The sequence below is a fragment of the Danio rerio genome, chromosome 4 (genome assembly GCF_052040795.2).
Source record: "Danio rerio strain M-AB ecotype USA chromosome 4, GRCz13ab, whole genome shotgun sequence".
NCBI lineage: Eukaryota > Metazoa > Chordata > Actinopteri > Cypriniformes > Danionidae > Danio > Danio rerio.
In genome coordinates this window covers 45,305,831-45,332,345 of record NC_141024.2, presented here as the reverse complement: position 1 = coordinate 45,332,345, position 26,515 = coordinate 45,305,831, and the positions used below count along the sequence as shown (strand labels likewise).

General features: G+C 43.0%; 1 protein-coding gene and 1 pseudogene across 1 annotated transcript in view; both read left to right on the top strand.

Annotated features, from left to right (window-relative positions):
* Positions 1–26,515, top strand: part of LOC103910934 (uncharacterized) — a 492,719-nt gene that overhangs the window by 114,082 nt on the left and 352,122 nt on the right. The gene's annotated exons all lie outside the window — the stretch shown is intronic.
* LOC148681431 (uncharacterized) lies at positions 14,242–17,677 on the top strand (annotated as a pseudogene).

Genomic DNA, 26,515 nt, shown 5'->3' with positions numbered 1-26,515 from the left:
TGTTCCGCCTCCGCTCCACCTCCCGCCTGAACTGTATTTGGAGCGTCTGGAAGCCGCTCTTTAGAGGGGGGGCTATGTTACGATAACCAGCGATCATTCTCTGGAGATCGCTGGTTTCCTCTATCATCATTCACTTCACTTCCGCATTCCCCAGGACTACATTTTCATACATGCACTTCTCCCAATCACGCACGCCTGGTCATTCATCTTCCTGATTACATCACCAGCTGAAACCTGTCACAGACTGAGATTTCTCACAGTATTTAAGCAGCACACACACTCATTCACTTTGCCGAGTCTTGTTTACTGTTTAGTGACATTTCAACGCGTTTCTCCCTGTCTTGTTTCTCCGTGTCTGAACCTAGCTTTGTATCCTAGTTATCTGTTTTTGCCGCCTGCCTTTTGACCCATTGCCTGTTTACTGACTTCGACTCTGGATTTGCCCGCACATACCGGTTCATACCTGTATTGACCATTGCTTGCCTGACAAAGATTAAACCTGCATATTGGATCCTACCTTCTGTTGTTGGTGTCACTCTCCGGCGTTACACAGTGGTTATAATTGGTGGGTGTGACAAAATTTTTTTTTGATGCCCCTAAATTTTTTAAAGTTAGGAACACCGGTGCTACCAAGCAAAAAGGTTAATTTCAAGCCCTGTATGCATATATATATATATATATATATATATATATATATATATATATATATATATATATAGTTCGCAAAACTTACCGCAAATTTCAGGAAATTACCACCACAAAATTTGTCATTTTTATCACAAAAAAATTCCTAAAAAACTAGGGGGTCTGAGTGATATTATATTTTTAACAACTCATACATTATTGGTTCATGACGACTCAAATGTGTCAAAACTTTGCCGTTTACGTTTAGCAGAGCAACTGACGGATTTTCTTGAACAGAAGTGGGAGATGAATAGAGAGATGAGGTAACATTACGGGAGTGATGCGTTCAAAAAAGCCAGGGGGTAATGTCCTTGTCACGATATAACTGTCCATCTATGTATAATTTGTCCACTGTAATGATTGCTCGTTTTCCTTCGTTCATTTTTTGTTTTCTGATTGGAAAGAGTTTTTTTCGACGTTCGAGAATGACCTTTGGGTATTGTTCGTTGAGTCCGTAAGTTGTACCTTTAAGTTGTCTCCCTTGTTTTTTTACCAGTTCTTTGTGTTTGTAGTGTTCGAATTTTGCAACGATAGGACGCGGTCGGCTGTTTTTATGTTGGGAACGGATGCGGTGGACACGATGAAAGGTGATGTTCTGTACAGTTTCAGCTGGCAGTTTGAGTTGTTTTGTCATGAAATCCTTGATTAATTTTTCGGGGTCGTCTGGAGTTTGGTCCGGGATGCCTGTGAAAACTAGATTGTCTCTCATGCTGCGTGCTTGTAAGTCCAATACATTTTCCTTTATTGATTTGTTTTCTGTGACAACGGAGGTGAGTTGAGCGGTAAGTGCGTGAACTGAGTCCTTTAAAAAATTGTTTTCTTTAGTGAGTGTGTCAATCTGTTCTTGGCTGAATTCTAAACTGTGACGGAGTTCTTGGAATTCTTTGTGAATGACTTCTATTAGTGCGATTCTTGTGTCGAGTCCGGAGAGTTTATTTTCAATTGAGCGTAATATTTCGCTTACCTCGGTACAGCAAGATGGTGAGGAGGGTGGTAAATTCATGCTTGAAGGAGAGTCGGGACGGGGTCTCTTGAAGTTTGGAGCGGGAATTACCTTTTTTGTTGTGGTCTGTTGTGTCCATGTTGCAGCAGTATGTGTTGTAATGTACGTCGATGTATTCTTCAAGTTGATCCAGGATGAAAAAAAAGAAAAATAATAGTCCAGTTGCAATGATGTAGTCAAATTTTTGATGGGTGAAACACACGGAGAAAAGTGAAAATACGGAGGAAAAAAGTTTTCGGAGTTGTTTGCTGTCTAGCAGACAGGCGCCGCCATTTTGGATCTCGCACTCAGGTCTCGCAGGCTCTCGCGTTACTCCTTTTTTTTTTTTTTTGAAAACAATGAACTAATTTATCTGTATAGAAATTGAGGTACTTTCTGTTATTGGATCTTCTCCGTGGTATTATCATCATCACTTCGATTATCATTACTCCTATTATTGCTGTTGGTACTACAGTTGTCATCACCACAACAGCAGCCGCCATCACCGCATTGATAACGCTATAATCATCTACGGGACTTATGACCTCTCAGTTCTCAACAGAAGCGACCGGCGCAGAACATAAAATCTCCTCCATGAGGCATCTATTAACTTAAAAACAACTCGGTCCTGAACCGTGCAACCGCACATGACCAACATAACTTAGACAAACTTGCACATTAACACACGCACTGCTGCAGACAGCATTAAAAACTCCTGAGGTCTATCTCCTCAAGACTTGGGCAAAATGTGTCCCGGTCGCGGTGGGAAGAACCGCTCATATTCCTCGCGAGTGGGCTGAGGGGTCGGCGGGAGCCCCAGCAGACTTTCCATTCGATGACGAAGTGGACTGAGAATGCCTCTGCCGTAGTCCGTCAGTTGATCTAGCGGGGGAGTATCGGCCTGACGATGGTCCTGGGTTGAACAATCCCGAGCCCATATTTCCCACTGAGTGAGACCGCTGTTGTGCTGGTTGAGCGCCGTGCCCTGCGGTAGGTCCGGTTCGAGACCCCTCAGACCCTAAATGAGCCTGTGTATCTGGTTGTGTAGGATCACGAGCGTCATCTTCATAGAACCATTGCGCAGCTGACATGGTGGAATTGAGCGAGTCATGTGCCATATCCGCAACGTCAGCGCGCAGTGGAGTACCCGGGCCAATAAGTGATGTTGGCTGATCCGTTCGCGGGGTGGCTGGAGCTGCTTGAGGGTAGGTGGACAACCTGTCTCTTCCGGAATTATGAGGTGTACTGACAACAGGAGCACCCTCGTCTTCACTAGTGGATGCCTGCTGAAGAGATGTCCACTTCCGCGCCACCATTTCAGACGAGAGTTGGTTCCCTGCCTGATCAACTAGTCGGCCATCTACGAAAGTGTATTTAGGCTGTCTAAGCGGGCTCGGGGACGGGATAGACTGGCTCGGAATGGATGGCAGTCCAGGCGGAGGGCCCCGCGCTGCTGATTCTGACATTGGCGACTGATGATGTGACGGTACTGTTGCAGACTTGGCTGGTGACACCACAGCGATCGTCGGTTGCGACACAACAGGCGCTGGTGGCCCGAACACCTCGTCTTCCTGTTCAGGTAAAGTGTCAAGCCCCGACTGGGCCAGGTCAGTGTTGGTCACCCCCGCATATTCTAATCTTTCTCTCTCCTCCAAACCTGCTTTGAGTCGATCCAGTTGTGCCATTAGTTGTGCCTGTCCGGGTGTCAACGTACGAGTGGGCTGAGGTGCAGGATCTTGACTCGCCATGTGGTAGTCATTACCAGAGTCTCCATCCGACTGAGTGCCGCTTCTGTCACAATCACTCTGGTCCCGTCTCCGGTCATCGCCCGATCTGTCATCACCCTGACGTCTGTGCCGTGGGCGACCCCTACCAGCGCCGTTGTCACCCCCATCATCATCATCATCATCGTCATCTGATGAATCCGCGGCATTGCCGTACCGGGGATGTCCTGGACGCCGACGGCGATGTGGTCGTGGAGGAGGGGCATCTGGGTGACCGTCCATGTTGCCTGAACTTCCTGAATGGCCGCCTCCTGAGCTTCCTGAATGGCCGCCTCCTAAGCTTCCCCAATGGTCGCAGCCTCATGATCCAGGCCCTCCGCAGCTCCACGCTCCAGGCCCTCCGCAGCTCCACGCTCCAGGCCCTCCGCAGCTCCCTCCTCCGGGTCTTCCGCAACTCCACGCTCCAGGCCCGCCTCAGCTCCACGCCACAGGTACGCTCCAGCTGCATGGTCCTGGCCCTCCATCCCTCCCCCTGTTCCGCCTCCGCTCCACCTCCCGCCTGAACTGTATTTGGAGCGTCTGGAAGCCGCTCTTTAGAGGGGGGGCTATGTTACGATAACCAGCGATCATTCTCTGGAGATCGCTGGTTTCCTCTATCATCATTCACTTCACTTCCGCATTCCCCAGGACTACATTTTCATACATGCACTTCTCCCAATCACGCACGCCTGGTCATTCATCTTCCTGATTACATCACCAGCTGAAACCTGTCACAGACTGAGATTTCTCACAGTATTTAAGCAGCACACACACTCATTCACTTTGCCGAGTCTTGTTTACTGTTTAGTGACATTTCAACGCGTTTCTCCCTGTCTTGTTTCTCCGTGTCTGAACCTAGCTTTGTATCCTAGTTATCTGTTTTTGCCGCCTGCCTTTTGACCCATTGCCTGTTTACTGACTTCGACTCTGGATTTGCCCGCACATACCGGTTCATACCTGTATTGACCATTGCTTGCCTGACAAAGATTAAACCTGCATATTGGATCCTACCTTCTGTTGTTGGTGTCACTCTCCGGCGTTACACAGTGGTTATAATTGGTGGGTGTGACAAAATTTTTTTTTGATGCCCCTAAATTTTTTAAAGTTAGGAACACCGGTGCTACCAAGCAAAAAGGTTAATTTCAAGCCCTGTATGCATATATATATATATATATATATATATATATATATATATATATATATATATATATAGTTCGCAAAACTTACCGCAAATTTCAGGAAATTACCACCACAAAATTTGTCATTTTTATCACAAAAAAATTCCTAAAAAACTAGGGGGTCTGAGTGATATTATATTTTTAACAACTCATACATTATTGGTTCATGACGACTCAAATGTGTCAAAACTTTGCCGTTTACGTTTAGCAGAGCAACTGACGGATTTTCTTGAACAGAAGTGTGTTCCTCCTCAACTTCTGTGAACACTTTAACAGTTAACAACAATGAACAGGTGACATGTTCAAAACGGTGTACTGACATTTAATTTTTAACAACGCATACATTATTGGTTCATGACGACTCACCTCTGTCAGAACTTTGGCGTTTGTGTTGAGAAGAGTGACTGACGGATTTTCTTGAAGCAGAAGTGTGTTCCTCCTCATCTAAATATAAAAATAAACAGTTTGTTTACATGCTTTTGTTTTCATCATTGATCGTGTTTAAGTACACGAGAACTTGAGGCCATCTTTAATCACAAAATATATATACCTAAAATGGACGATTTTGAAAAGTTAGTGTTGGCACCTTTCATGAATTGAACTAGGGGGTCTGAGTGATATTATATTTTTAACAACTCATACATTATTGGTTCATGACGACTCAAATGTGTCAAAACTTTGCCGTTTACGTTTAGCAGAGCAACTGACGGATTTTCTTGAACAGAAGTGTGTTCCTCCTCAACTTCTGTGAACACTTTAACAGTTAACAACAATGAACAGGTGACATGTTCAAAACGGTGTACTGACATTTAATTTTTAACAACGCATACATTATTGGTTCATGACGACTCACCTCTGTCAGAACTTTGGCGTTTGTGTTGAGAAGAGTGACTGACGGATTTTCTTGAAGCAGAAGTGTGTTCCTCCTCATCTAAATATAAAAATAAACAGTTTGTTTACATGCTTTTGTTTTCATCATTGATCGTGTTTAAGTACACGAGAACTTGAGGCCATCTTTAATCACAAAATATATATACCTAAAATGGACGATTTTGAAAAGTTAGTGTTGGCACCTTTCATGAATTGAACTAGCAAACTTTCAGTTCATAGCTTTGATAAGATCACAATAATACTCACCCATATCTGTAGTTTGACTTAGTTCTTCGTCACTGTCACACACACACACAAAAAGTTTTGCCTCAAGAGAAATACATACAAACAGATCAAGCTCATTAAACATTATATTACACAGCTCTCTGGCACTTTGTTTCAAGGTGTGTATGACTACTTTAAACTGATTTACACTAATTTGGGTACTGTGAGTCATCTTGACTAGTGCAGCTTTATGCTTATTTATTCATTTCACATTTATTTTTGAACAAATTAAATGTTTCTAATTTTTTAAATGCTGTGTTTCATTTAAAGACAGTAAGAAAGCCAACAAGAAAGGGTTGCTTAGAAATAAGCCAAGACAGAAAATATTAAAAACAGTATTACTATTACTTTAAGTTACTGTAGTAAAAAACAAACTAAATCCACTGTACTTTCCATCAGTGCTAAACTGGATTTCCTCCAAAGATCTTACTTTGTATACTTCAGACCCCTTCTCTAGAGACAACAGCAACTTGCTTACTTTTGCTAGTTGTATGGTGTTTTCAGACAATCGGTAATATTCGCGGTGAACGTGTATGTCGTGACCCATAAATTTAGCTATCTGGTCAAGCTCATTATCTTTTAAGTTCATAATCTGACACAGAGTTGCCACTTGTTTTCTCAGTTGGGTTGAAGTCAGGCTTTTTGGGTCTTTGGCACCACACACTGCTGCATATTTTTGTAGACAGTCTGACCCACGAATATGGGCTGAACGCTCAACTTTCGCCAAAACATAGGGATTGTCTTTTGTGACCCCAACTTTCTCTCTGTTTCCATTTAAAAGATCAATTGAGTCAACCATTTCTTTGATCAGTAATACTGGTATGTTTTTTCCTTCTTTTTCTTCAAATTTCCAATTTAGTCAATTCACTCCACAGTTGCTGCTCTAACTTAGTCAGAGATTTAACGACATCCTGGTTGGGAGGCTTCACATTCCTTTTTCATAAACTGTAAGGAGTAGTTAAGAAGCCTCTCCTTCACGTCTCCTATTGAACAAAATAATCTGACAAAGTATTCTTTCTGCTAAAACTTTCCAGTCAGCAGCGTTTGCGTTTTTCTTTTGACTTTTCCTCCTACTTTCTCAAGTGTTTCTGTAATGCCATGACATCTGCAGTAAGCGGTATGGTATCACCCTTATTCCATCTGGCTTGCTGAAGGGTGTTGAGAGCCTTGCTTGAAATTTGGTTCCCCTTCGGGGGGAACTCCAGCACTATAAGTGGATTTGATGTTCTAAATCCACGTATGGGAGGATTCGGTTCAAAAGCCGCTCGTCTGAAAGAGTATTAAACGGGCCAATGAAAGCAATGAATTGGCAGCGCAAGCCTGCGCAGGTGTGCTGCATAGCCAATTAACTGAGCATATAAGCACACCTGGCGCCAGCAGACGCTATCCTTTTCGCTTCAGAGACTTTTCTGATCGAGTTTATGAGGGTTCCTCCTGCTGATCTACAGCCACTTCAAGCGAACGAGTGTCTCCCGGTCCAGAGCGAGTCCACGCAGCGGCAGACGGTCGAGCTGGGTTTCTCCCTTGCCTGGCGTCCCTTTGGGTCCGGTCCTCCAAGAGCAGTGCAAATTGCTGCAAAGCATCCTAAAAGAGCAACACAGTCGTGCAGCACGTCCTTTTCAGGATGGCGCTCCGACTGTGCGTTTCTGGTTGCGGGGGTTTCCTGGCTCCGGATGATGGGCACTGCATTACATTTTTGGGGGTCCAGCATGTTAATGTGGTGCTCGGGGGCGGTTCATGTCGTCACTGCGATGCCATGACCGTCGCGCGGTTGAGATCGCGGCTAGCTTTCGTAAGAGAGCGAGCCACCCTAGTCGCCTCCTGCTCTGCAGCGGGCGCTCGGGCAGATCTGAGGGTTCCAGCGAGAGATAATCCGCCGCCTAAGGGCTCGCGGACCTCTCGCTCCTCCAAGCGCTCCATCCAAGCTTCGGGTACTGGGAGTGATCCGTCTAAATCAGATGGTAGCTCTCACGCTCGCTGACACCGGAGATCAGATGTCCCCCGCGGCATCGGAGGGTGGGCTTTCATTTTCCGACGATGATCCGGACCCGCTCGCCCCCTTCGGGCAGGTGAGCGCTGTCAAAACGGATACTGAAACGGACGTGTTAGCCGTACGTTCCCGGGCTGGGTTCGGCCGTGGGTTGGAGATGGTTTATCCCCCAGCTCCGCGGCCGGACTGACTAGAGGGGCGTTCCCTTCTTCCCGGTGACGCACAGTAGGCTCACGCGGTCTTAAAGAGCACTTTTTTCTGCTCGTGCTGCGTGTCCCTCCACCCTCACCACTCTTGGTGGTGGAGCGGCCAGGGGGTATGTGGCAATTCCTCAGGCTGAGTGCGCTATGGCGGTTAGTCCGCGCGGCGCCTCTTCTTGGTGGGGTCTGCCTCGTCTCCCATCCAAAGCCTGTAAGTTTCTGCTCCCCGGAGTCAGAGCTTACAAAGCTACGGACCAGGCTGCTTCCGCCTTGCAAGCGATAGCCACCTACCAGCGCTACCAAGCGCAGGCGCTGGCCGAGCTGCATGAGGGTGGGTCCAACCCAGGCTTATGAGCTTCGCACCGCAGCCGACTAAGCTCTTCGGACTACTGAGTCCGCTGCGTGTGCTTTGGGGAGGATGATGTCCACACTAGTGATCCAGGAGTGCCACCCCTGACTAGAACTTGGCTGGTATGCGCGAAGTCGACAAAGTCCGCTTTCTTGACTCGCCCATATCCCAAGCTGGTCGGCGACACTGTCTGCGAATTCACCCAGGAATTCGAGGCAGTGAGAGAGCAGTCTGATGGGTGATGTCTTATCGGCGGATCCGTAGCCCGCTCCGCCCGCCGTACCATCCATACCTGCTCCTCGCCGAAGGCGCCCGCCGACGAGAGCTGCACCGCCCCCGCACACGCCTCTGGCGAAGCGAGCGCGTCGAGCACCTCGGAAGCAGGCAGCTCCCCCTGCCCAGAACGCCGCTAAGTCCGGCAACAAGACCGCGAAGCGTCCCTGGGACAGGTCATCTGGAGAAGAGGGAACTTGCTCTTTCCCGCTGGAGGGCGGGGCGCCATTTCCAACGGCACCTTTTACTGCCATGAAATGAAAGGGCACTTCTTCACTTCCCCGGATGTGACAGCCCGAAATCTGCCAGTCTGAGACACTGTGCTCTCTAGCTCGCAGGTTCGGTGCGCTCCGCCAGTGGCTCACGAGCACTGCAAGCCCTGCCAGTCTGGGACGCGCCGCCTCTCAGCTCGCAGGGTCTACATGCTCCGCCAGCGGCTCACGGGTGCTGGGGGGACGGTCTCCCTTCTCCCAGCCCCCAAGCCCCTTTTCCGGAGTCAGGGTGCGGAGCCAGAGCTAATCGCTCTCCTCCAGCTCTTCTGTGGGACCCTCACGCTCCCCGGATCAGCACACCCGCTCCGCGCTGCCCCTCCGCGGGTACGTCAGCGATTGCTGCGATGACGTCATTAGCGACGACTCTGCCTGCCTGGTTAGCGCGGGCCAGCCCCTCGCGGTGGCTCATACGCACGACCAGACTCGGCTACGAACTTCAGTTCTCGAAACGGCCTCCCAAGTTCACGGGTCCCAAGTTTCACCAGGGTCAATAGCCCCTGTCCGCCCCTGTCTTACGAGAGGAGATTGCTGCCCTCTTGGCGAAGGGTGCAATCGAGCCGGTACCTCCAGCCGAGATGAAGAGCGGGTTTTACAGCCCGTACTTCATCGTACCCAAAAAGAGCGGTGGGTCACGGCCAATCCTAGATCTGCGCGTTTTGAATCGCTGCCTTCAAGCTGTCGTTCAGAATGCTTACGCAGAGGCGCATCCTCCGATGTGTTCGTCCTCAGGATTGGTTTGCAGCCATAGACCTGAAGGACGCGTATTTTCATGTCTCCATTCTTCCACGCCACCGTCAGTTTCTGCGGTTTGCGTTCAAAGGTCAAGCATGGCAGTACAAGGTCCTCCCCTTCGGGCTCTCTCTGTCTTCGCGGGTCTTCACCAAACTCGCGGAGGGTGCCCTAGTGCCCCTGCGGCTCGCGGGCATCCGCGTACTCAATTATCTCGACGACTGGCTGATTCTAGCCCACTCTCGGGAGCAATTGACTGCGCACAGAGACGAGGTGCTCCGGCATCTCCGCCTATTGGGGTTGCAGGTCAACTGGGAAAAGAGCAAACTCGCCCCGGTGCAGAGGATCTCTTTTCTCGGAATGGAGCTGGACTCGGTCACCATGGTAGCGCGCCTCTCCGGAGAGCGCGCTCGCCTGCTGCTTAACTGTCTGAGGGAGCTCGACAGCAAATTAGTGGTCCCACGGAAATATTTCAGAGGCTCCTGGGGCATATGGCTTCCGTTGAGGCTGTCACGCCGCTCGGATTGCTCCATATGAGACCACTTCAGCACTGGCTTCAAGATCGAGTTCCAAGATGCGCATGGCATGCGGGTACACACCGAGTCTCTGTTACTGCGCTGTGTCGCCGCACCCTCAGCCCCTGGAATGACCCCTCGTTCCTGCAGGCCGGTGTGCCTCTGGGTCAGGCGTCCAGTCATATTGTTGTCTCAACAGATGCTTCCAGCACAGGCTGGGGAGCCGTGTGTCGCGGGCATGCAGCTGTGGGTAGGTGCCCAGCTGCGTTGGCATATCAATCGCCTAGAGCTGTTGGCAGTGTTCCTTGCTCTCCGCCATTTTTCTCCGGTGCTGGAGCAGCAACACGTGCTGGTCAGGACGGACAGTACGGCGGCAGCAGCGTATATCAACCGCTTGGGGGGTATGCGCTCTCGCCGCATGTCTCAGCTCGCCCGCCGTCTGCTCCCCTGGAGTCACCCGCGGCTGTAGTCGCTGCGCGCCATTCACATCCCAGGTATGCTCAACCGTGCAGCCGATGTGCTCTCACGGCAGCAGATTCACTCTGGAGAATGGAGACTCCACCCCGAGTCTGTCCAGCTGATATGGGCGTGGTTCGGGGAGACCCAGATCGATCTGTTGCTTCCCCCGAGTATGCTCATTGCCAGTTATTTTATTCACTGACCGAAGGCTCTCTCGGCACGGATGCACTGGCCCACAGCTGGCCTCGGGGCATACGCAAGTATGCGTTTCCCCCAGTGAGCCTGATTGCGCAGTTACTGTGCAAGGTCAGGAAGGTTCTGCTAGTTGCGCCCCTCTGGCCCAACCGGACCTGGATATCAGAGCTCTCCCTCCTCGCGATGGCCCTCCCGTGGCAGATCCCTTTGAGAGAGGACCTACTTTCTCAGGGACAAGGCACCATCTGGCACCCTCGCCCCGATCTCTGGAACCTCCATGTGTGGTCCATAGACGCGAGGAAGACTTAGGTGACCTGCCGCCCGCGGTAGTTGATACCATCACTCAGGCTAGAGCCCCCTCCATGAGGCGCGCCGACGCCCTGAAGTGGAGTCTATTCACTGAATGGTATGTCTCTCGCAGAGAAGACCCCCGATCTTGCCAGATCAGTGTTGTGCTATCTTTCCTTCAAGAGAAGCTGGATAGCAGGCTGTCGCCCTCCACTCTCAAGGTGTACGTTGCCGCCATCTCCGATCACCATGACGCGGTGACTGGCGGCACCGTGGGAAAGCATAACCCCATCATCCGGTTCCTCAGAGGCGCTAGGCGAATTAATCCAACTCGCCCCCCTCTCACGCCCTCTTGGGATCTCGCCCTCGTTCTCACAAGCCTGCGATTTGATCCCTTCGAGCCACTCGATACAGTATCTTTATGATTTCTGTCCCTGAAGACAGCTCTGCTGGTCACGTTGGCCTCCATTAAGAGGGTCAGGGAACTGGAGGCATTTACGGTCAGTGACTCGTGCCTGGAATTCGGGCCGGGATTTTCTCACATTATCCTGAGACCCCGCCCGGGTTATGTGCCCAAAGTTCCTACCACTCCCTATAGAGATCAGGTAGTAACCCTGCAAGCGCTGCCCCCGGAGGAGGCAGACCCAGCCCTGTCCTTACTTTGTCCAGTTCGCGCCCTGCGCATTTATGTGGACCGTACTCAGAACTTTAGATCTTCTGAGCAGCTCTTTGTCTGTTATGGCGGACGGCAGCAGGGAAGTGCCGTGTCTAAACGTTTATCCCACTGGATTGTGGAGGCCATTTCATGTGCTTATTTGAGCAGAGGTCAGCCGCGCCCCCCGGGAGTGTGTGCGCACTCCACTCGGAGCGTTGCATCCTCTTGGGCGTGTGCGCGCGGCGCTTCTTTAACAGACATTGTAGAGCTGCGGGCTGGGCGACACCCAACACATTTGCAAGGTTTTATAATCTGCAAGTGGAGCCGGTTTCCTCAAGGGTGTTAGGGACCTTTGGTGATTGAAGAAACAACTCGGTAGGTGTTGTAGAACGCTTGCGGTGCCTTTTTTTCCCTAACACAGAGAGATGTGCACCCTCCTGTCTGTCAGTAAAGCTCCCCATTCGGTGAGCCCTGCAGATTCCTCCGAGGCCCCCAGCACTGACTCAGCGGAGGAGTCACTTGCTGGCCCACTACGTTGTAGGTCTGCCCGCTGGTCAGCCCGCGTTTTGGGTATAGGTGCCTGCTGTGGCCGATCCCTGCTGGTGATCCCCATATGCTTTTCCGCCACGGTTAAGTCCCCCCCCCACTGAGGGAAAGCACGGGTCCACCATCCGCTAAACACCTTCTTATGCGCACTCCCCCTTCTCAGGGTTAGTCCATATGTAATTCCATTTGTTTCCCTATTGGGTGCGGATGGTCTCCGCAGCGACCTTCCTACTGGGATGGCACGCTTCCCAACGTACAGTCGTATATTCCTAGGATTATCTAGACACTAGCAACTCCCAAAACGTTTTCCTTCGGAAACGAATCCTCCCATACGTGGATTTAGAACATCAAATCCACTTATAGTGCTGGAGTTCCCCTCCTCGGGGAACGAAGGGTTACTTTAGTAACCTCGAACGTTCTCCAGTGACTGTCAATAAGTTTGATGAAGTTTTTTACATTCCTTTCTATCTCAGTGTCTCCTGACATAAGACTCTGGCCTAAGCTTATCTGACATGCCTTCTTTAATGAGTAACCTATTTTGAGAGCTAAAAGATTATTAAAAATATTTAATTTAGCATTGTAGCTGGTTACCTCCTTGCATTCAGTGATCGCCAGAACAAAGTTTTGAGGAACACACAGTTTCTTTAATGTTTCCACTGACTTGGATAGCTCTTTCACCTTGTAAAATGTATGGGTGCTGAGCTCGATTGTGGCCGCACTTTGTACAAATTGATTTGCCAAACAACTTGATCAAGCGATCCTCTGTTATTGCTGTGGTGATACTGTCCTAACACATACTCATCAAAAGTGTTCTAATACCAGCAGGGGTGTCTGACCCCATAGGTAGAAGGCAAGCTGCAGTGGATTGCACTCTTCTTTTTTTCGTTTAACAACCGTCTCTGCTCTGCATGCCTTTGAGTGTTTCCATAAATCTTTCTTCATGAAAAACCCAAGACACTGAGGGCAAGGAAGAAAATCTGAAATGTCTGCAGCCACGGTTGGCTGACGCCAAGTTACAATTTTCCATCCTTCTTTTCCAAAACCTCTACGTTGTGAAAATAGTTTCCTTTATTCTGAATTCCCTCTAGAAGATCTTTTCGCTTTTTAGAGTGTTTTGGAAAATAAAAAGCTTTTGAAACCTCAGGTTCACTGGCATGCCGTTTTTCAAGATGTTTTGATATTTTGCTCTGGGGTTTCTGACAGTACAAACAGTACTGCTTTTTGTTCCATTTTCTTGTAAATCCCCGTTAATTATAATTAACAGTTGTTTTGATTGTCATCTTTTTTCTCTTGCTTGTACGTAAATAATCCTTATCTGAAGGAATCAATGTGTCAATAGTGTTTAATTGCACCCCTCACTCCCTTTCTGAATCAAGCTCATCACCAGTGCTCTCTTTGTCTGATGGAACTTATTCACTACGTTTCTGATTCACTTGAATCCTGTTTACTGATTTCGTTCTGTTTCTTAGTCACTCTTCTCAGCAGACCCTTGCTCTGTTTCTATAAGTCATTTTTCTCAGCAGACCCTTTCTCTGTTTCTAAGTCACTCTTCACAGCAGACACGTTCTGTTTGTAAGTCACTCTTCTCAGCAGACCCGTTCTCTGTTGGCAGCTCACCTTTGTTGTTTGACTGTTCCTGTTAAGAAAATATAAATATTTAACTTTGACATTTTAACAGGTTTAAATAGGAGAATCTAAGCACAGTTAAAAAATCTATATCATTCTTATCCCACAGTCTATTTATCACCTGAAACAAGTGTTCATTTCTTTTTGTGTTCATTTCTTTATTTTTGTCAATGAAAAACATGTCATTGACAAATAATTTTGTCATTATGTCATTTTTCATGTTTTCACCGACAAATAAGATGATACTAAATAAAAAAGTCCTAATCTTCCCAATATTGTAAAGTGGTAACCGGCATGTCTAAGAAATATTTGCTAAACGCTTGAAGGAGGAGGACTGGTTATCAAATACTACGACTGGATTCTGGCTGTATTAGATGAGGTGATGGTTGTAGTGGCAAATTCTAGAGTAAAATTATAATTTCAGCTCTGTTTGACGATCACTGATGTCCTACATGATCAATATGTGCAGCACCTCACACACTTAAACACGGCTATTGTCTACAACACAGTGCAACATTTTACCCAGCCCCACCTGTGCTAACACCTGCATTTAACATAAAAATCTTCATGTAAAAAACATTTTAATATAAAAGAAAATGTTTTTAGTATGACAGTATCATGTCTTCAAATGTGTTTGTCTTTTCATATTTGTCTTTAATACATTTTAAACATTGCTTATTACAGATCCCTTACAAAGTAAATAAATCCCCATTTACAAAATTATATGTTTAAGTTCAGGCCCTGTACACTACAAAACAATTTTTTTTTTGTGAACTTTTACTGCTGATTTGAGTACTCAAGATATTCTAATAGAAAGAATAAACAGAAGGCATGTATATTGATGTCCTAAATGTCCTAAAAAGTTTTACAAGTTAAACAAGTAAAACACATGGGTATTTTTACATTTTTTTGCTTAAAATCTAATTCTGAGATGAGCATCAAATGTTGATTTCACCTATTATTTTTTTATAATGGTTAAAATTTTTATATGTCCAGATTTAATAAATCAAGGTCATATTTTCACACTATGTTATTACATTAAATTGAACAACTTAATGTAGAATATAAGAAAAAATAGAGGTATAAACAACATATAAATATATGTAGTATACTGTAGCATAACAGTCAATAGGTCAATAAATCAATAATAAGGCATACATAAAGAATAAGATGAGTAATACATGTACACGACTACATCAACGCATTAATATCATAGTATGTCAGAAAGAGCAGAGGAACTATCAGCGAAAGCATATGAGGCACCCCTCCCCTACACCCTGTGACACAACCTCCCATCCCCCACTTAATCAAGTTTAAACATTAACTTACATGCAACTCACACGACTCTCATTTAATCAAGTTTAAATATTACATGCAAAAAAATGCATAAAACGATTTACAGTACAACGTGTACAATAATGTAACGTTTAGCAGTGGTGGAGCTAGAATTTTTTACAGGGGGTGGCCACACACACACACACACACACACACACACACACACACACACACACACACACACACAAAAGTGTTTAGAAAACTAAAATCCATTTCATTAGCAACATATAATTCGAAATATGAAAACATAATTATTTACTCATCATATACTCACTTAAAAGGTGTTTTGTCCCAATTTGGTCCTCAGTAATATAGTATAACACACAGTTTATATTTTCACTTTTTTTTCTTTTCAATATGGCATCTTGTCAGAAGTTAAATTTTGACCAGTTATATCAGGAAGCTGCCATTCTTACAAGGGAGCTTGAAAAGCAGCAAATTCTGCACTTGTAGCAGCGACCAGGGAACCTGAACAAGTTCTGCAAACGTTTAACCTTCCACAAGTATTTTTTTTTCAAGCAATTTATTTTCATACTATTTTAATAGCTTCATTGAATCTTAGTGTGTTAGTTGTTAATAGATATCCAAGTTCTTGCTTAACATCCTATATATGTCTTTTTAGTTAAATACACAGAAGACCAAACGTGCCTGCAGCACCCTTCTCAAACCAGTTTCATTTGTGGAGAGGGATCAGTTTGGTCATCTTGTGCCTAAACAGAGAAGGCAGATATCTTCAAAGGCAAACATTTGCGATGGTTTGGCTATAATAAGTTTTAGCATATTGTGTATTATTGTAGTGGACACATACATATTTCTTATAATGTGTAGCACCATCATACATTTTCTGTAATGTATAATTTTATAAATCCCAATATTTTTTAGCTACAGTGATCAATAGTTCAGATATGTCCTTATCTTTGGAATCTGGGCAAAGAGACATTTATCATAGTGAGTAATGACACCAACAATTTTCAAAGTAACTAGTCGTGCATGGTTATTATTACTATTGTGTTATTTGCCCCATTGTTCTTATTTGAAGGTCCATCACTGTCTGCTCACACTGTTTGGACAGCAGCGGAAAACATTTGTAAGTATTTCCCTGTAATGGTCAGTCTAAACCAACTGCCATAAACACTATAATTACATGTATTGTTTCCTAATACAGAAACTCTTCATCAAGAAATTGCGGACCTTCTAGGTGACACTGATGACATTGTTCAATTCCGACTTTCTCAAACATATGGGCAATTCGCATTGAGCAGTCTAAAAAGTGGGCAGCTTTAAGGCTGGATTGTTCTTAATGTTGGATTCTTTATTGTCTGCTGAATATACAGAGATTAGGCAGTGCCAGCACAGCCTACTGAAGCAATCTGTTATTGGCTGTAAAGACTGCATTCCCAAACAGCTATTATGTCCAGACTGTGATATTTTGCTCCACAAAAGAAAACTTCACAACCGTGAAACTGATGTGGAAGGATTTTTAAGGCCCATATCCCCAACTACTTTGATCAAGGTGGATAGCAAAGGACAAATTCTATTTGAAGAAAAAGGCATGTACGTTTTTTTTTCTTTTGTTCATAATCTTGAAACTTATTGTATGAATTTCTGTTATAATAATGATGCAGCAATGCTAATTACAGTAAAGTTTGAAATTTGTTTCCAGATGGCATTTTGCCCCTTGAGACACCTGACGAAATTTGCAACTGTGCCACTGATTCCATTGTGGTGTCAGAGGGTAAAAAGGGAATTCTCATAGGAATTGATGGTAAGCTGAGAGCATTTAAAAACATTGTTTAATATTTCTATTATAAATGTATTATATATACTTTATTTCAATAGGTCGTTACAATGTCAGCTTGCCAGAATTCTCATGCTTAAAATGTAACATGAGCAGAGCTACCAACATCCCACTGTTGATCCGCGTTGGATGCTGGCCTGCCACAGCAAGTTGTGAAACAATTTACAAAATAAAAGTCTTTGTGTCCTATGACCACAGGAAGCTGACTGCTCCTGGAATGTCCAAACAGCCCTTTACAAGTTTACTGGAACAGCAGACAGAGTTCTTTGGCCGAGTATCTATTAAAACATTTTCAGAATAATTTCTTTCTCAGTTTTGGCAGTGCAATATTTGCTTATGGGGTTTATGGTTTTTTTGTTGTTTTTTAGGATGGAAAGATCTGTGCTGTTGCATTTCAAAGAAGCTATTTTGAGTGGAGATACTGTCAGTTTGTAATTGATCAGCTCTGTGGACTTAAGAGTGTTCGACTGTCCAGCCTGTTCTCCATTTATGCTACAGTTAACCCTTACTGTAGATTATGCAGTAAATAACTGTAAAATAGCCAGTGTTTTGCTGTAATGAAAGGTAACAGTATTTTACAGTAAAAGGAGGATTTGTATGAAATTGTGTAGTGCAAAGAATAAATTACAGTAATTTACTTTATGTACCCATTACAGAAAGTTGCTGTGATAATAAATGATAAATTACTGTTCAACCATTAATGCCCTATCTACTCTGATGCTTCATGTTGCTATATATATATATATATATATATATATATATATATATATATATATATATATATATATATATATATATGGACGAGATGCATTTAAAGGCAAAAATATTCACTCAGAGCAAAGAAATTATCACAATAATTCTTATAACATTGTTTACTTTTCATATAATTAATCTAATTTGCCTAGTTTAAACTATAGTTAAGCTTTTAAATTGCACTTTAATCTGAATATTAGTATTTTGCTAAATAACTAGTTAAAATATGTTAGTTAAAATATATATCTTAAACAGCACGTCCATACATTTTTACTGAGACTCAATGAGTTTGTCAGGAAAATTTCAAATGAAGTAAGTAAAAGTGGCATTAACAGTATAGTATAAAGGCTTTCCTAAATAAATACGTAGTATAAATCAGGTTACTTGTTGTGTTTTTTATTATTACTGCAGGTTTGGCACGACATTAGGATCAGATTATTTATTATAATTTTTTTGCTTTGGATGAAGTTTGTATATTTTATTGTTTTTATTTAACAATATGTGCATGTTTGTGATAAATGTAGGCAGTTGCTTTGAAAATATGCTATGCACCATGGGTGTCAAACTCCTGGAGGGCCGCAGCCCAGCAGAATTTAGTTCCAGCCCTTCTTCAACCTTTAGATTTAGTTTGATCAGGTGTGTTTAATTAGGGTTAAAGCTTAACTGCACTGTTACCCTGTATTTAGTCGTGGCCAAAAGTTGTGAGAATTACATAAATATTGGAAATTGGAAAAGTTGCTGCTTAAGTTTTTATAATAGCAATTTGCATATACTCCAGAACATTATGAAGAGTGATCAGATGAATTGCATACTCCTTTGCCATGAAAATGAACTTAATCCTAAAAAAACTTTCCACGGCATTTCATTGCTGTCATTAAAGGACCTGCTGAGATCATTTCAGTAATTGTCTTGTTAACTCAGGTGAGAATGTTGACGAGCACAAGGCTGGAGATCATTATGTCAGGCTGATTGGGTTAGAATGGCAGACTTGACATGTTAAAAGGAGGGTGATGCTTGAAATCTTTGTTCTTTCATTGTTAACCATGGTGACCTGCAAAGAAGGAATTAGAGTGGTGTGGAGGGGACATGGAGGGCTGTGGGGGGAGAGGGAGAGATGTGGGAGTGATATAGAAGGGTGAGGGGGAGAAATGAAAGGTCAAGGTTAGAATGGAGGAGTGTGTGGGAGACATGGCAGGTGTCAGTCCATTTGATGACATGGCAGTTTTGTTTAGAATTTCCTGAAATGATAACATTTATTATAAGTAAATTTCATACAAATATTTGAAATCCCAATCTTAACTTGTCTGTTTAATTTATATATATGACAGAATGTAATATATAAATCATAACAATAAGACAGACAGCACTACAAACAAATCTGACAGAAATGTAAACTTTAATGGTAAAGATCTTTTACTTAAAAAAAAGTTTTTTTTAGTGTTTGCTTTTGAGTTAAGGCCAGTGTAAAGGAATAGTCCCAAAAAGTGAGTAAGCTAACAGATTGTACAATTACTAAACGCAGAACACAAAAGTCTAAATATCACAGAATGAAATGGGCTCAAATCACGTGTATAAAATGCTTTAGAGCTGCTTCCTAGGTTAACTTTTAAAGTAAACAAACAAATAATCAAGACGATGATTCACGCTGTTAATTATCATTTGTAATTATCACATAATGTAACAAAACACTTTTTTTAACCTGTATTTCATCAGAGGACAATCACAACACAAAATGTAGAACGTCCTACTATGCCATGGTCCTGTAGTGTACCTCCCAAATTGCTATATAAGGGAGATAGCGAGAGAAAATCTCACTTGCGATCTCATCCAGACCAGCAAATGCAACCAAGTCCTGTGAAAGAAATAAAATAAAAGGTCTGTAATGGATTTATTTTTTTTTCCAATAAATATGTACACAAGTGAAATGGTTATTAACCTGAAAAGGCTGCGTGACTTTGAATGTCCTCTTCATAATTCTCCCATCTGGGTATTTGAATTGTAATGTGACTCCATCAGCCGACTCAACAAGTGCAGATATATTTACATCTGGCGATCCTCTATTGCCTTTTTAAAGAGTACAGAGTCTTTAGTTATACACAGAAAACAGTAATGATCTAGATACATCCAAGTTAAACATACTTTTCTACATCGCATTTTCTGCTGTCTCCTTCTTTCCTGATGCATTTGAAAATGTAAAAATGAAAAGGTGAGCCACCGGGTAGTATTTAGATAAATGTAAAATGTTAATTGATTGTACAGCTGAAGTCAAAATTATTAGCCCAAATCACATTATTAGGATTTTTCACAGTATTTCCTATAAGCAATATATATATATATATATATATATATATATATATATATATATATATATATATATATATATATATATATATATATATTTTGTCTACAGAACAAGCCATTGTTATAAATTGACTTGAGTAATAACCCTTACTTGCCTAATTAACATATTTAAGCCTTTAAATGTCACTTTAAGCTCAATACTGATATCTTAATAACATCAAGTCAAATATTATGTGCTTTCATTACGTCAAACATTTAAAAAATTACTTATTACAATATAAAATATTAAAAATTATAGAACTTACTAAAATATTATGATTAGTAATGTGTTGAGAAAAATCTCTCCATTAAACAGAAATTGGGAAATAATATTAAATGATTAAAATATACTTGTAATGTAATGTAATGTGTATTTATATAGCGCATTTATTGTGTATGGCCATACACCCAAAGCGCTTCACAATCATGAGGGGGGGTCTCTCCACACCACCACCAGTGTGCAGCATCCACTTGGATGATGCGACGGCTGCCACAGGACAACGACGCCAGTGCGCTCACCACACACCAGCTATTGGTGGAGAGGAGAGACAGTGATAGAGCCAATTCGGTGGTAGGGGATGATTGGGAGGCCATGATCGTAAGGGCCGATAGAGGGACTTTGGCCAGGACACCGAGGATAGACCCCTGCTCTTTCACGAGAAGTGCCATGGGATTTTTAATGACCACAGAGAGTCAGGACCACAGTTTAACGTCTCATCCGAAAGACGGCGCCCACTGACAGTGTATTGTCTACTTAGCTTTACTTATAATTTTTAAAAGCCTTAATTATTTTAAAGCATACTGGCCAAAAAAAAAAATTATCATCAGCTGGCTCAAAAAAAAAAAAAGTCACCTCTAAAAAACTGACATGCATATTCCATGTAGTATCTTAAAATTGAAAATAGTATATTTACATTGTTATTTGGTAGTTCATTGTCATCCACAGCAACATCTGCAATCTGAAAAAGCACAAAATCTTGTTATTTGGAATCACTGCTTTGCATTCTGAAAAACTGCCACATGTAAATCATACATTGGTTCTTTAAGTCTTAAGATGTAACACTTAAAACAATTACATTGTCATCCTTAGGGTAATTTTCAACTTCAGCTGGCTCCAGAACCTGAAAACAATAAGGGGACATCATGTTGAATGCAGATATAGCGCCACCCTCAGGTCACCCACGTCACTACAACTGCTTAGACTGCGTGAACCTGAGGGAAAACGTGGACCAGTACTGTAGGTTCGTAGGAGCAGAAATGAGAGACTGACCAAAGAGAACAGACAACAGAGATTAGTTTCAACTACAATGAACTTTATATAATAAAGAAAGAAATAAAAATAATAATTGTCTTAATTTCTCTTTCCAGAGGAAAAAAAACAACAATAAAGAAGAACAACTTCTTTCAAAGAAAAGAAACTTGGTTATCAATAAACCCTCTTAATGAAAATAAAAAATGAAAACCAAATAAACAAAAGAATGAATTGTCTCTTTTTTTTCCTTTCTTAAAAACCTCTTATTTAATCTTTTCTTTCTCTCTGACAAACTGGTTTATTTATTTCAATTTTATGGTTTTATATATATATTTTAGCTTATTTTAAGTACAACGTTTGACCTATTTTTATTTATAGCTAATTGACGTGTCCTAATTATATTACTTTATTCTATTAGAAGTAAACTACATGTAGTATCAGCTAATTTTATGTTAGTTTAAGCAAAATACTCAAATTTTCAACTCAGCTTCCAAAACAAAAGATAAATACCCCAAATGACAATGAATAAATCACAATTATGAAATAAAATAACAATTTGTCTTCACACTAATACAGTGCAAATGAAAAACAATAATGAAACAATATAACTCTCAGAAAAAAATGACAAAAGGTTCAGTGAAGGCTAATTCCAACAGTCTTTCTTGTAGACTTTATATATCAGTCTCTGAAATCACGAGGAAAAGTATTGTTTCGATTTCAATCCATAAATTGAGTCCTACCGTCCTGCTGCCCAGAACATACCACAGTACAGGTGGAAAGGAAGAAAGTGTGATGCCAGCTTACTCTGTCATCCAGCACAGTTCTGTCATAAAGATGAACATTAAACAACAGGTGCAATCGCTGCAATTTCACCGTGAATGTCTTCAATCGAGATCCGTTGGGTGGCCCGCCATCTCATTGCACGCGATGACAACCGCGATCCGTGTCCTCGCTGCATCCGCGTCAATATCAACTTAATATCGCAAGATCAACAAACAATCAGGTCCGATGAATCACTATCAATATCTTTCTAGACGTTCTGTCAAGTTTAAAAGACAGGATTTCACTCGTTTCTCGCTGGATTAGCTTTCCGATCTCAGCTTCCATGCGCTCGCTTCCCTTCCGTTTCTTCCTCTGACGTCACTGACTTTGTTTACGTCGTTCCGCTGCACGTATTTCCTTTCACCTGATAGGTCAGTGGTGAGCTCAAATTTAACCTCTTAAGGGCAAAGTAACAATATACATCTTCACAATTCACAAAATTCAGAAAATAAAACTAAATCATCAACAATAAACAAACAGGAAAACAAAAAATACCTTGAGGCAATTTAAAGATTTAAACTCGAATTCTATTTATGAAGTACTTTTAAATTAATCTATAAATCGGGTTTTTTAATTTATTAATTAAGCTTAATGTATATCAGTTTATATTTGCATATATTTTTCTTTTATTTCTATTTGTAATACTATGGATTACACCCTCCCCCGTTAACTCTATGCACGTCTCTGTGCATGAAACTAACAGGCTGTGTGACTACTGCATCAGCTGCCTTTGTAAAGCTGTTGTTTTCAATGATGGAGTCAGTCACAGCCGTGCTAAGACTCTGAAAGAGACTGCACTATAGAGACCAACGGGTTACCCAATTCAGGATAAGTAAAAATCCGTGGTTTCTGCCTAACTCTATCAGACTTCCTGATAACATTACCATCATTTTCATGTTTCTTCGTTTCAGTTTCATGCTCACTAACTTTTACAGTTTCCCCTACAGGTATTTGCTGGTCACCTAAATTGACAGGAACCTCTGCAGGTAAGTTTTCATCAGACTCTACAACATCTGGATCATCAACAGGTAGAACATTCAAGGTAGGTGCATTGTCTATTTGAAAATTCTCTATTTCAGGTAAACATTCGATCGGACTGTCTGCTGAAACAGGTAGATTTTCAGTTGAAATGTGACCGACAGTGTCTTGAACTATTGGAATTGAGGGAACCTCAGTTTGTGGCCCGGTTCCAGCTTCATAAACCTCAGTAAACGTTATGTTCGTCGGTATTAGAAGATCACTGTGCATCAGCTCTAAGCTGCTGTCATCATCATCAGAGTCAAAATCTACCTGGTCTTGTACTTTGTTACAGGGGTTTTTACGAGTTGGAGGACGTTTCCGAGTACTGGGCAACGCAAGTACTTCCTCAGGTAACTGTAACAAATCACAAGGCAGCAAAAGGTCTCTGTGAAGCGTTCTTAGAGGGCCTTCTTTACCCTCTGGCTTGACAGTGTACACTGGGAGATCACCCGCTCTTTTCACAACAACATATACAAGTGATTCCCACTTGTCTGCCAACTTCTGTTTTCCCCTCAAGTGCACGTTTTTTACCAGGACCCTATCCCCAATGTCTAAAACAGATTCAACAACATGCTTATCGAAACGAGCTTTGTTTCTTTCTCCAACTTTAGCAGTACTTTTCATTGCCAAATCATACGTTTTTTTCAACCTACACTTCAAATCATGCACAAACTGCGAATGAGTTTTGTACTCCTCTCTGTTCAGCGGAACATCAAATGCCAAATCTATAGGTAACCGCGGCTGCCTTCCAAACATTAATTCATAGGGGCTAAACCCAGTGGAATCATGCTTGGTGCAGTTATACGCATGAACAAGAGGTTTCACAAAACTACTCCAATGTACTTTGTCACATTTTTTCAAAGTACCAAGCATGTTTAAAAGAGTACGGTTGAATCGTTCGACGGGGTTTCCTCTGGGATGGTAAGGGGTTGTCCTAATCTTATGAATTCCCATCAATTCGCATAGTTCTTTTATAGTCTTTGACTCAAAGTCGGCCCCTTGATCACTGTGTAATTTTTCAGGAATTCCATAATGAACTATAAAATTCTCCCAAAGAGCTTTAGCAACTGTACGCGACTTCTGATTACAAGTTGGAACAGCAACCGCATACTTGGTAAAGAAATCTGTGATAACCAGCACATCTTTGGTGTTTCGGGAATCTGGTTCAATGGACAAAAAATCCATACACACTAGCTCAAGGGGTCGAGTCACTTGAATATTAACCAAAGGTGCAGCATGATCTGGTAAAGATTTACGACAAACACACCTAGGGCAGGTCCGGATCTTTCTTTCAATATCCACAAGCATTTTAGGCCAATAAAACCTAGATCTCACAAGGTCCAGTGTACGATCTACACCCAAATGCCCCATGTCATCATGTAGACATGTCAAAACCATACTACGCAAAGACTCAGGAAGAACTAGCTGATAAGTGATGGTATCTCCATCATGCCTCCTCCGATAGAGGATTCCATTTTGCAACTCCAACTTACTGAGTTCCCTCATAAGCAAAGAGAGCATAGGAAGTTCTTTCCGTACTAAAGGAGGGATTGTCTCACCTGTTTCTAACTGGACAATGACTTCACGGATAATGGGGTCAGATCTTTGTTTTTCTTGTAAATCATTCTCTCCAAATGTTGGCACTACCGGACAACCAAAATTATTCTCATCATGATCAAAACTGCCTGGGATTGCATCAACATGGATTGCAAGGGACTCAACTAAAGTCATAGGAGTAACACCACAATCCACGGACTTGCAATAGACAATGTGCTTATCACATATGGCCTGAATGACTTCAGGTGACATGGTCTGGACATCATCAAACAGGTGGTTCAGTGCAAATTGACGAATTCGTTCCTGTTCCTTCTGAGATGCAACATCATTTTTTAAAGCACCATGAGGAAGTCTGGACAAACTGTCAGCATCTATGTTCTGTTTTCCAGCTCTATACTGCAATTTAAAGGAAAATGCTGAAAGAGCGGAAAGCCACCTGTAGCTCGTAGAATCTAACTTAGCCGAGGTTAATACATAAGTAAGTGGATTACTGTCGGTAACTACAGTAAATTGGTTACCGTACAGATAATCGTAGAATTTTTCAGTTACCGCCCATTTAAGGGCCAAAAACTCTAATTTATGAGCGGGATAACGGGCTTCACTTTGAGAAAGTCCACGGCTGGCATAAGCAATTACTTTTAACTGCCCTTCTTGCTCCTGGTACAAAGCCGCTCCCAACCCCACCGTGCTGGCGTCCGTATGTAAAACATACGGAAGTTTAGGATCGGCAAAACCAAGCACTGGAGCAGTAGTAAGTGCTTCGATGATAGCTTCAAACGCTTTCTGACAGTTTGCAGACCAACGGCTCCCAAAGGGCTCTTTGGGATTGTGGTAATCTCTCCGTTCCCTAACTTTAGAGCTCTTTCTATGTGGCGGATACCCTGACGTCAAATCATTTAAAGGCTTCACAATGGCAGCATAATCGCGAATAAATCTGCGGTAATACCCTGAAAAACCTAAAAATGATCTGAGTTCCTTCAGGTTTTTCGGAACAGGCCAAGTTTTCAGTGCCGCAACCTTGTCTGGATCGGTCTCTACACCACTGCTAGACACTATGTGCCCAAGATATTTCACAGAAGTCTGAAAAAATCTGCATTTTTCCAGAGAAAGCTTCAACCCAAACTCCCGCAAGCGATGCAACACTCTCAACAACCTACGCTCGTGCTCCTCTAAAGTGTCAGAAAACACTATCAAGTCATCCAGAAAAACAACGACCTCTTTTAAATGAACATCGCTCATACACCGTTCCATCAGTCTTTGAAAGGTACTGGGAGCATTCGTAACCCCTTGCGGCATTCGATTGAACTCCCAGAAACCTAACGGACAGACAAAAGCGGTCTTGTGCTTATCGGACTCCTCAACCTCGATCTGGTAGTAACCAGATTTGAGGTCCAAAACAGAGAACCAACGAGAACCAGTAAGAGCGGAAAAAGTTTCCTCCAAATTTGGCAAAGCGTAAGCATCTTTGATCGTTTGCAGGTTAAGTTTACGGTAGTCAACACAGAGACGGACATCCCCATTCTTCTTCCGAACAACTACGATCGGTGAAGAAAAAGGGGACTCCGACTCCCGGATGACACCGGCATCTAATAACTCCTGCAGATGTTTCCGCACAGCATCAAAATCTTGCGGGTGAATGGGGCGAGCTCTCTGTTTAAATGGGGTTTGGTCATGTAGCCTTATGCGATGCGTCACTTTATCAGTCTTGCCGAAATCTAAATCATGAAGAGCAAAAACATCTGACATCGCACACAACTTTTGTGAAATTCTCTCCTTCCA